The sequence below is a fragment of the Epinephelus fuscoguttatus genome, linkage group LG16 (assembly GCF_011397635.1).
Source record: "Epinephelus fuscoguttatus linkage group LG16, E.fuscoguttatus.final_Chr_v1".
Classification (NCBI taxonomy): Eukaryota; Metazoa; Chordata; class Actinopteri; order Perciformes; family Serranidae; genus Epinephelus; species Epinephelus fuscoguttatus.
The window spans coordinates 26,025,617-26,038,296 of NC_064767.1; the positions used below are offsets into that span (position 1 = coordinate 26,025,617).

The window sequence follows — 12,680 nt, forward strand, 5'->3', positions numbered from 1 at the left end:
GGGAAGAGGGAGGGTGGTGGGCGGGTTTGCGGGGCTGGACTACGGCTTCATACACATGCCCAGTGTTGCACCAGTATGCAATGATAAAAAACACTTTTGTGCTGGCTAATTCAAAACAAACATGCACAGACTGCATGTCATTTGTCGCAGCAACAAAAACACCCATCACTCAGCTACTCTATTGAAGGTCACAAAGTGTGATTATCATACATAAATGTATACTGCATTTTACAAGTGTGTGCACATTTGTGATGTTGTGATAGGACAGTGGTGTATTTGGGAGTAAAAGTGTAATGTCAACATGGGCATAGGTTTCATTTCAGCATTTGGGGACACACACATGAAACATGGGAGGGCAGAACACTTAATTTCCTGCATTCTGGTGAGGTTTTATGCAACCATTCGTGCCTCTCCTGCAACAATTTATGGTCAAAATGTCTTTCATTTTGTCAAAATAAAAGTCCTCTGCTACTGTCATGATTTTATGGGGGGGTACAAATGCAGAGAGGTGACAATCCAGTCCCCACAGCCAGTCTGCAACACCAAGGGTCAGCACAACCAGGTGCCCGCCTCTGCCAGCCGCCTGGCACACATTGCACCCAGCCCCAATGCCAGTCCCTGCAGGTGGTGGGCCCATCTACGTCCCACCCCTCACCTATGATCATGAGCTACAGGTAGAGACCCATCCTCAGAAAGGTGTCTAGGCTCAGCCTCAGAGATAGGGTAAGGAGCTCGGACATCTGGAGGGAGCTTGGAGTAGAGCCGCTGCTCCTTCGTGTCGAAAGAGGTCAGTTGAGGTGGTATGAGCTTCTGACGAGGATGCCTCCTGGGCGCCGCCCGCTGGAGGTGTTCCAGGCACAACCAACTGGCAGGTGGGCAGGCCCAGAACACGCAGGAGGGATCACATATCTTGTCCAGCCTGGAAATGCCATGGGTCCCCCAGGAGGAGCTGGAATGCACATGTTCTAAATACTGAGGGGAACATGTCGCCCCCCCCATGTCGCCCATGAATTTCTTCACTTCATTTCACTGGAACTTATCTTAAACATGGAGTGAAAGAAAAATTAAATCAGGGCTTCGTCTCTCAACACTATCTCTGCCTCAATCTCTATTAACATTATCGCAGTGGAAGAATACTGCAAGATAAATGAGGTGAACCCTACAGGTCTGAGATAGTAGGTATTATAGTAATACAGTGGGAGATTTAAAAAGAAAAAAACAGGCCTTCGCTCAGTATTGGATAGCCCACACACTGTTGTCACTCCCTGTAGTAGGCTAAAAGAAATATAGGAGATTAAAGCATAGCACTATAAACTCAGCACTGAGTTCCTTTTTTAACTTTATTTTTAAAGTCTCTACTGGATTATTACAGTGATTGCTATTAAACTAAAACAGTACATAAAGACTTAAATTCCTGAGCAATAGATCTGCACTCAGTGTTTGATTATTTCTTTTGTTATTGCGTATTTAAAGTAATTTAATGGGTATTATTGTACGTTATAGGAGACTGTGTCCATATCTGTTGGCAAGGGCGTAGGTTTTGTTTCAACAGTGGGGGTACACTTGAAAAGGGGAGATTTGGGGGTCTCCTGCATGGCTGTGTTAAGAGACCTGGATTCAGCATTGAAGGCAGGACCCTGTTCATTCCTTTGAAAGTTGCTCAGTGGCGCATGAAGTCAAGAAAACTCTATTTTTGCAGTATAAAATTACCTGGATGATTGCCGCTGCCTCTGCATGATTGGGCCCATACAGCAGGCAAACTAGAGACTTCCACTGGCCGAGCTGGCTACTTCTGGTTTAGTACTCTGCCAGTTTGAATGGGAATGAAATTATTCAATCTTGCAGCTCTCCTAGACTTTTCAAATGGTATCGGACTGAAAGGATGAAATAGTGGAATGAGTCATTACGTGGGTGTTTTGATGCTCAAAAAAGTATCTTCTGATTCACAATCATATTTTTCCCACTATAAGTATCTATGGGGAAAAGTCTTTTTGGGTCCATCACGTGATAGACTAGAAAGTTATAACTCCATTGTTTGGGCACTATGAAAATTGGCTTTAAAGCCCAGCACATTTTTCTGAGGGTCTGGTCCCCCCTTCCCAGACATTTCTGCACACGTTCTAAATGTTCGGGAGGAAGTATCCCCTGCCTCCCCCTGACATCGACACCTCTGCCTGTTGGTAGCTGTATGTATATACCCACTCACTGAACCAACACAACAACAAAACTTGGCACGTACAGAGCTGACTGGCACTTCAAAGATTCCCAGCAATCTTGAAAACGACAGACACAATATAACTTGTCTGAATGTCTCTGTGTTAGGCTATATCTTGGCAGACTCGCTGTCACTAGCCACACCATCTACTCCTCTATAACTGTGTCTAATATTAGCTTGTCCTTCAGTCACTCTTGCGACTATGTCCCAAAAGTGCAGCCCACAGGATCAAATCTAATTGCTCTGATCTTCAGTGACTTTTAAACAGCACTAGCTACTTCCTCATGTACAAGCATTTTAATGCATTTCTGGGCTTCTGTCCCCAAATGGCAGAACATGAGGGTGAGCGGTCAAGTATGAGGCACTTTGTTTTCTCCAGAAGCACTCAAGCACTGCAAATGTTGGTAATAGGAGTGGTAATGGGTCTTTTAGGTAAATGAATGTCAAGGAGACTCCCCTCGGTGGAATGTAGGTTAACATGTCGTCCTTAAACTTTGACCAGTCCAAGTCTGTCATATAATACCACCTGCCACACCTGTGTTGGTTGAAGGTGAAACCAGATAACATACAATGGGCCTAGCTCTTGAATTGTTAATGTACAAGAGCAACCACATTTTGTAGCTCTCACTGTAGTAACTCATGTGATGAAGTATAGCTTCTTAAAATGGTTCAAGCTTTAGAAAATACGAAATAGTCAAACAGGAAATAAGGCTCAAAACAAATAGAGATTTGGTTGTTGTGTTGTTGATTGTGCTTGTCTTCTGAAATGCAGTAGTAATATGTCATTACTCCAGAACTCATCCCAGTTCCTTCTGTACTTCTTCAGGTGCAGTGCATCAGGCTGTGTGGGCAATGCAATTTAAATGTTAATTCTTAGCCATGGACAAGGACCTGCTCAAGGCCTCGAGGCTGCATCGATTCACAAAGCAAATCCTTGTGTGGTGCCAAATACTACCACACACCAGTTTACACAAACCTTTGTAGTGCTGTTGTAAATATACCAAGACGGTATGCATATGTACGTTATGTGTCAGCAGTGTAAACAAAAGAAGCTGCAGTAAGGGGACAAAGAATGTTGAATGTTTGCATGACTTTGTTTGTTCTCTGTTATTCACAATGTGAACTCGGTGTAATCAGCTCATAAACTGAAGCTATACAAAGGTAATTACTTATTTCAAACCTCAGTGTCTGAGTTTGTTGGATCCTAATGTGAGTATAAGCTACATGATTACAGCACACAATTGGATTTATCTGATCTGCTTAATATCTGTTCATCTTTCCACTTTTCATAGGTGTTTTTATCATGATTCATGAGTCATGACAAACAAAATATCTATCCCCATGTGATTACAATGCTAACACTATTATTATATGAAATTTAAAGCATGAAATTAGCTATATCCCACCGTAAATGTTGAACAAAACAAGAAAAAACAAAAAGGATTTTGCAATTACTGTCCAAACTTAGTTCTAGACAGACACTGATTTTCATTTCAAATCGTGCTTCATACATTTCAAATGCATTAATGTTCCGAATTCAGGGATTCAATATGAGCATGACTAATTCAAATGAATCTTCATTTATATTATTCAAATTTAATCTCGGCTGACACTAATCCCTTTTCACAGCTGTCCAGCTGTTGTTTTTTTTTTACCAACTGTTAAAAAAAAAAAACAAACAATGTGAGTGAGGCAGAACTGCACCCACATGTCAAGGTCAAAGATGGATGAATTGAGCAGAGAACAAGAGGAGGTGTGCATGCATACCTGTGTGCGCATGTGTGCATGCATGCATGTCTGTGCATGACTGAAATGTCTCTTGGCAGCATCTCCTCCCATGGGTGTACGAAAAAGGTAATGCCGAAAGCAAGCGTGTGTGGGTGTGTAACTTCTGTTTCATCACACCACCAGTCAGACAGTGTGCATCGTGTAAACACAGGCCTAATTAGGCAGTGTATGCTGACTTTCTTTTTTTGCTTACTCTGTCACATGTGATGGCTCACAGACCCCACAGCAACATGAATGCTGAAACTGGAGCCTACTTTTGTCTGCAGGATTTTACCTGAGTCATCGCTCACCATTATACAGAGGTGCAGCATGTGGATCAAGTTTCACCATAGTTTCATTCTACAACGCAGCTCGACTGGGACTTGTCTAGGTGCCCAGAAACACCGACAACCAGCATTCCCCTATGGATTTACAAGTGTAATGTAGCACTCAAGAGTGAGACACCCTTTTACACCAAACACATTCACAGTGGTAGCAACCCTGGCAGTATGTACTAAAACAGTTGAGCAGGACAGGCTGTTCAGCAGGCCTGTCTTATCTCCTGCTCCACCTTTGCACCGCCACAATAGCAGGATGGATGTAACTGGCATGCGATGCTATTGTTTGGGCTACGTTGCAATGCAACACAAAGACTGCAGGGTAAACAGTTACCTTATATGCGTAACCTTCAACCTGAATTAAGTCAGACAAATGCACTGGAGTCAGAGAGTGGAAACTTGATGTGTCGTTTCACTAAAGGAGTGTGAGCTGACACCTAACTTCTAATAGGCCAGTAACCTTATACCATGACCAAACACCCCAGACATGGTGACAGATCTAAAAAGACTCTGGCCATGAACTATTTAGCAGCTATTCTCTTCCAGCTTACTCAGACAGATTATTTGTCTTTGTATTTTGCATGACATTTGAATGTGTCATGTTCATATCGTGAGCACTTTTAGGTGTGTACCTACCTTTGAGGTGCTGATCACTTCCAATCTTCAGGTCGGTGTGTATTTTGGACAATTTAAAGAACCAATTTGCGTTGTGTTATGCACATTTATAAGAATAATAAAAGTCTGACATGGCATTTGAGAACGAGACGAATGGCTTTCAATTGTGAAAATATGCACTGCCATTGTGGACACAAAAACCACGCTGAGGTTATTACCGTCGTAAAGCTGTTCAGATTCAATATACAATCTCAGTGGTTGACAATTACATATTGTGCGGTTCTTGTGATAAATTGCCCACATTAATGAACCCTGCACTGAAGGGCTGCAGGCACAGTTAAAGCAAGTAGCCTCCCTTATTAAAAAAGGAGGAAGTGAGAGAGACAGAGAGAAAGAGAGGAGGTAATGAAAATAACTTTAGCACAAGATGGTGGGGGAAAGACATGAGATTAGTATAGCTAATCATTTGTAATAAGCAAGTTAGCCAGAGATATTAGTTGCTATGCATGTATTTTGTATCATAGTGCTGTTCTATCAAGACAGTGATTACCTCAACTTCCTTGAAACCTTATTGAAAACACTAACTCCTGGGTATTGGCTATATGAAGCATCTATAGATAAGCAAACGAGCTCACAGAAAACAGTCACAGAGAACTGTCAATGCACCCTGACCAATTCGAGCACAGGTCAATTTGTTACAGCAGAATAGTCGTATTGATTAAGCAATATATTGGCAGAATGCTTAGATTCTGGTCCCACTTGTCAGGACAGTGTTAAATTCCAAATGCATTAAATCATATCATATTTTTTCTAAGTATCATGAATGCTCAAAGGGGAAACATTTGGCTCACTTTTCACAAATGTGTAACATGAATCAGTCTAAAGCCATTAAATCTCCCGGCATTATGCAACGCACCCAACAAAATGTCATGAGAATTTGATGATCTGCTATAGCAGAGTGATGCACGATTGGTGTATTTACATTCTGCACTTTAAATTAATCTACCAAAGTGGGATGACATTAAAAGAAATGTAGAGTTAGAAGCGGCATGCTAAAAGAGAAGTCACATTGAGCCAAGAAGGTGTGCCTTTAACATTCCTCCCCCTGCCTTTAAAACTGTAGAAATGTGCATTAACTTGTCTGATTACAGCAGTTATCTGAGATTTATTGTGTATACAGGTGTGTCCAGTCATTCCACCTAGCTAAGAGCTACAAGCTATCAAGTTGTGTTTGACTGATGAGAATACAACTCCACAGTGGCAACTAAGCATTCTCAAAATGTTCCTTGTCAATGGCACTTAATGAAAAACCATTAGGCCAGAGATCTATCAAAGACGTTTTGCCCTTTACACAAAGCAATTTTGTTAAACTGCTTTTGAGTTCAGGGATGTGAATGTGAATAAGATAAAATGTAAGTGACAAAGTCATCACATGGTGTTTATGTCTAGAGGTGGAGATAAACTATTCAGACATTCCTGGCACTTTGTAAAGGAACCAGCCGATGTTTGGACTCAGCCTAACAGTCACTTCTGCGCAGCAGTGTACTCTGTCTTTACTTTATTCATCATAACCTCATTAACGCTGATGTACGGTCACATCAAGCAGAAATTTGACCTCCGCTTTCATTGGATGTGACAAGTCCCTGCAACCTGCAGTCTTCTATTCCCGGTCGACTCAGCAGCCCCCCTAGCTTTCCCTTTCACATTATGCATTCAGTCCAGCAAATATGTATTCAAGGCAACAATTAGAGCTGGCACACTGCGAGGAGGCAATTCATTTAGTTTTGATACATTTTTATACTGGAGCTCCGTCAAGGCATGCATGACTGACAGCAGAGACTCCCCATCTCCCAGTTCAATTCAGGTATGATATTGAAATGAATGTTTTTTTAAATCAGAAATAGAATTGCCAAAGCTGTACTCAAGGTGTATGAGGCTAGGCAGTAGTTATGATAAATACAAGAGGGACACACCCCCCCCAATAATCAAGTATACTCAAAATGTCTTCCCCAATATATTTGTAGAGACAGCAGGGAACAAACAAAAAGTCGCTGAAAGGCTGAGGCTGGGCCTGGTTAACTTGTCAGACATGCCAACAAAAGACTTGCTGACATCCAAAATATGTTAAATAGATTTATTAATGAAAAGGAGTCAACTTATTATAATGTGCACAAACTTATTATTAAGATAATCAAAGAAGTGAACAAAGAAGAGTGCGGTCAACAAAAAATACAGCAACCCACTCACCCTCTTTTTCCAACCAAACAAAAAACTACAGGTGAAGATGAGATACTCATATAGATTATGAGTGACACCACCCATATCAGTGTGACCAGACTCAAAATGATAATAAATGATAATATCCCTAAAAGCTAACTAAAAAAACATGTAACAATACAAAATATAAACCATCTCAAAATGTATTAATCTTACTAATATTACAAAAGCCATCACTTTATAAGTAAATTCATGGCCCCTACAATATTGATAACAAAAAAGGAAAAAAAAAACTATACTGTGAAAGGCAACCATGCACTGCTGTCTGAAATAATCACTGGCAAATGTACTCCAGGTCATAAATAAACTAAAAAGATTGCCATTGTTATTACTACTGGTTCAAGTATGATGTGGTTTGTCCAAGTTTGCTGTACCCAAGCAGAGGCCATTGCTCGCCTGCTGTGGGTAGGTACAATCAGTGTCAAACACTGTACTGTCTCTCTTTCATTACCTTTAAACATATTAAAAAATGTGAAAGTATAATGTTATATGAGTGTTACATAGGCTATATCACTGGCTATTGTTATAGTTTTTGTAAAGTGTTGGCATGTCATAAAAAAGTATCATAAAAAATTCTAAAGCCATAGTATAGTGAAGTATGTCATAAAAAAAATCATAGTATATTATGTTATAAAAAAGTCCTTGAAAATGTCATAGTGTGTTTATTTCTTGTGACACACTTGGTCATCAAAACTCTGAGAACCCCTGATCTAAGATTTTTTTTTTTTAATATAAAAGCTCTAAAATGGTCAGTATAGCTAGAAAGTTACTTTAGGGGTCAAATTTCCTCCAGACCCCCCTGGAGGTTTGGGTCACAGAAAGAGTTAATCAAGAATGGTCCCCCAGTGTTAATTAGGTGAATACAGCCCTGGTATACAGGATATTTCAAAACTTAGCCCACCAAAATGAATAATTAGATGAATATGAACATATATGTGAATCATAACATACACAATTTGTTCTCCTTTTTCATGCTGACTTCAGTTTGTAGATAATTGAAGGCTAACAGGTTGGAGTGATACACATTAATGTGCTTTAAGGGAACATGCCGGTCTGAGCTGCATGAGGCGGGATGTGTATATGTGGCCCCACCCCGCTGTCTGCACGGCTGTTGGTGAACACGGAACTGCTGTTTACGCTGCGCTCCATCTCTGCAGAGACGGGAGGGGAGACGGCCCCTGAAACGCCGAAGACACTATCATTTTGGACTGACTGGCGTTTGTGTCAACACTGACGTGAGTAACTGTGCTGCTTCTATGCTTACAAAGCTCGCTAACGAGGCCTTTGAGTAACCGATAAACAGCTCCCTGAGCTAACAGTGGACATTTAGGCTAACTGTTAGCATGCTAACTAGCTAGCGTTAGCTTTCCTCCGAAACAATTATCTGCCTGCTGGACTCCGTAGCTGAATATGTCACGTCAACGGTAAAAAGTGATACAAAATGAGGACTGGCGTTGGAAATATCTTCGTTAACAGACCAGTAGCGAACTATATCACAGCAGGCTGTTGTAAAGGAGGTCATATTACGGGTTTAAAGAAAACACTGGGGTCCTTGTCAATCATGGGACAACTTTAGGGGTTCGGGTTTCCACACTGACATGTCAGGCATGACACTAATATTACCATAAACATTATGTTTTGACTCCTGTGTTGATGTTAGCTAGTCAAGTTAGCTTTTGTAACTGCGTGCCTTGTGAAATGTTGTTGTCAAGAACCCCGACTCACTGATGGGGACCACATCAGCCACACCCCACACCATGAAGCAGTGTTTGTGTCTTGGGTGCTCATCAGAGAAGATGTGTGCTAACTCTATATGGTTAGTTATGTAGGTGACAGTCGGGAAAATAAAACATATGGTGTTGTGCAAATTTCTGCTGAAAGACAACTTCTCCCTTTTATTTACTTAGGCATGTAATTAACATTGTATGTGGACCCATGGGTGTCTCTGGACCCTAGTTTTTGGAAATTGTGGGGTCTCCCCTATATAAGTTACAAGGCCATTACACAATAGTCATGCTGGTTTACCATTCTGTGTTTGCTAAAACCCCCTTTTGACAAATTCACCTGCAGTACACACAGTCTTAACATTGGTATCTATAAGTCGATATTCCAGTTGGGCAGTGAGGAATGGTTAACTATACTGTGAGTCACCACACTGTCAAAATGGCCCAACCTTTGATTATTATTATTATCCCTCTTTGAAGTGTATATGGTGTCATTTTCATAAATCACCTGGTAATAGTCTAATTCTAAACAATGGATAAATAAACATTGCTCAGAATTTAAAAGTACTTATGTCAGATCAATGAATCAACTCATAATAAAGTTGTTGCAAGTCAGGAGCAAATCACAGACCAGCTTAAAGATCTTTGCAGTCTGCAAAGTCAGTCTTTTCACTATTATAGTGACCAAATTAACCCATGGATATCAGTGATGAATATGATGAAAGTGTCCTAAAAGTAGTGATACACATGTTGAAATCATTTCACCAAGCTTTATATTGAAAGCCATCAATAAAATTAGCAGCATTTTTTGTTTGCATAAACATTAAAATAATAACTTAGCCAACACCTTATGTAAACATATGAAAACCATATCAAATGTGCAGTAACATCAAAGATAGCCTGTCTTTGAAATGCTTGATCTAATGTCTGTGTCACTGTAGATCAGTACTGGTAGATCACCAGTAGCATCACTGGGTTTGCCTGCTACACGCCCACTTGTAAACAAGGGAACCGCAAAACAAACCTACGTTGCATGCTGCACCTGCATCTGGGAGACTGTTACTAACTTTGGTTGATGCTTGACAGTGTTTACCATGAGTTTATCAAAGCACAGTAATCAAACACGATTTTAATGAGAATTAAAATTTGAAACGGTAATACTAACCGTAAGGAATTTTACAGCGGTTTATTGTGAAACTAGTAACAGTTTAATCTGTGCTCCTGGTACTCCCGACAATAATCCCATCTCTCTGTTTATACTTACCGCTCGGAGGCAGAAAACATCCCTGAACAACAGAGGAACTGCAAAGTTTAGCGTCTTGAAACTGCCAAGTTTACTATTGTTTGAGACAAATGCATCACGAGTTTCAACTGAGGGCATAAAACATCACTTTTAGAGCCCTAGGCGGTTGAGGTGACACTGCCCTCTCCATTTCGGTCCCCTCTTTGTTTTTATGGGATCCGATCATCCAAGCACAGAGCAGTGTTCACACAACATAAATACTTGTGTTTCTCTTGTGGGTATCTCAACATATCACTGTCAAAAGGTGGGGGACAATGTTGATGACCAAAAGCAGTATTGATTCACCAGGTCCCAGGTCAGTTCCAGGTCCCAGTGTACCTTGTGACTGGATTTAAAGGGCTGAATGTGATGATGGATTGTGCTGTGGGACTGACTGGACTGAATGCTTTTAAAATAAGGAAAACGAATGTCTTAAACACATGGCTCACTGTGAAAGGATACAACCTGAGACATGCTGAACAAGCTTCCATGCTTTATTCCAATGGGTAGGCACTAGGCAGCATTGGATGTAAAATATAATTGGCCGGGATTTGATGTAGTAGTATGATGTGCGCTTTGTAGCATTCAGCGATCTGATTAATTTTGGACAAGTATTATCATTCATCTTGATAACAGTGACTAAAATACTATCAAGAGATTTCGATCAAAAGACCTTGACAACTACAAGGGATGATATAAACTGTTGGATGATGTTCTAAATTTGTCAGGCTGTTACTACTTATAATGTAGCACCTTGCTTTATGGATGTAGAACAAAGACAAGGAAACGTAAATGCAAGTGACTTAATGATAACTGGGTGATGTTTTGAAGGGCACATCTCTCACAAGCAGCTCGAGAAAGCTTTTACCAAACATGCCAAAATGACCCTTAAAATCACAGGTGGTATTTTTCACTCCATTACCATTTTGTCAGCAGCTCAGCTTTGGCAAAATGTTCTGTACTATGTAGTACACTGTTCATCTTGCTAAAACCTCAGTAGTCAAGAGCTCCAATACACTTACATCTGTGCCTCATTATTGCTTGCTCTCTGTTGTTGTAATAGTATAAGATACTAGTTCCTAGTCCTTCTTAAGCCATTGGCCATTGCAGCATTTAAAAAGTTTTCGAATGCAAGTAGGGGTATAATCGATATCGTATCCATATCCTGATTAGGGATGTACGTGATTAATGGCTATCACAATATTTATTTGGACAATTTTTTACTCCTGATGGATTGAATTGTGCTCGATTTTAACTGCTTTCTTTGTGTTTTCTTACAATTAGACAAGTCGACCAGTCTAAGTTTAAACTTTTGTTTAAACTTTAGGGCGATAAGTCAAGTCAAGTTAGCAACATCCCTAATTGTGATATGAGACTAGGTATAAAAAATGTTGTGATATTAGGTTTTCTCCATATTGCCCAGCCCTAAACACTAGATGTGCAAATGAGATGTCTCCACCAAAGGTAGTGAGTCACGGTAGAGGGTTTCCATATTGCAGTAACAAGGTCCTTTTTAGTACTCTGCGGACATGGATAGACAGATAAGGGAGTTGTAGCTGTAGTGTGGCTCACTGCTTTTCAGATGGCTTTAACATTCCCAGTGTCCCCTTCCTGGCCAAAAAAGTTCACACAGGCTGATGAGAAGAAAGAGAGCATTGGCGTGTCTCAGCTGTAAAAAATCTATTTTCTGTACAAGCTCCAGCCCCCCCCCCCCCAATTGGGGATTTCACAGATCGTGGGTAACTCTCACTTTGAAAATGATTATTTTCAGCACAGTTGACATATTTCAAAGACCCAGGAAGACATGAATTATGCTAGCCAAATGGGCGGTCCTCAGCTGGCAGCCCAGAGTCAAACAGACGAAGAAAAACAATCTGTAATTTTGTTTGTTTGTCACTCTGCTTCCTGTATATTTAGGCTGTATTTATATGTAGGAAAAAACTCTTTCCAGTCGAATATAAAACCATTTTTACTATTTTGTTGCAGTACAACCTGTAATTTAAGTCGATTTATATTTGATCTTTTTTTTGTGCCAACACAAATGTGTAATGAAAAGTAAAAAGTTCTTTTAAAAAAATTGTGAAAAGCAACAAATCAAAAAGCTCTGCATGCATGTATTCACCCCTTTGCTACGATGCAACAAAATACGACCTGGTGCCACCAATTTCCTTCAGAAGGCACATGATTTGTTGAATACAATCCACCTGTGTGCAATGAAAGTGCCACGTGATCTCAGTATATTTAGACCTGTTGTGAAAGGCCCTAGAGTCTGCAGGACTACTAAGAAAGGTTTACCACCAAGCAAGTGACAGCATGAAGATGAAGGTGCTTTCCAAAGAGGTTAGGGATAAAGTTCTGGAGAAGTACAGATCAGGGTTGGGTTCCAAAAAATATCTAAATCTTTGAACACACTGAGCACTGCCCACCAAAACTTACAGATCATGAGAGGAGAGACAACATAG

General features: G+C 40.4%; 1 protein-coding gene across 1 annotated transcript in view; it reads left to right on the top strand.

Moving 5' to 3' along the window:
* The first annotated feature begins 8,293 nt into the window (after positions 1-8,293).
* micu1 (mitochondrial calcium uptake 1) overlaps positions 8,294-12,680 on the top strand; it is a 37,791-nt gene continuing 33,404 nt past the window's right edge. The window contains exon 1 of the mRNA XM_049599588.1: positions 8,294-8,447. The gene's annotated coding sequence lies outside the window, so the exon portion shown is untranslated. The remainder of the gene's footprint in view (positions 8,448-12,680) is intronic.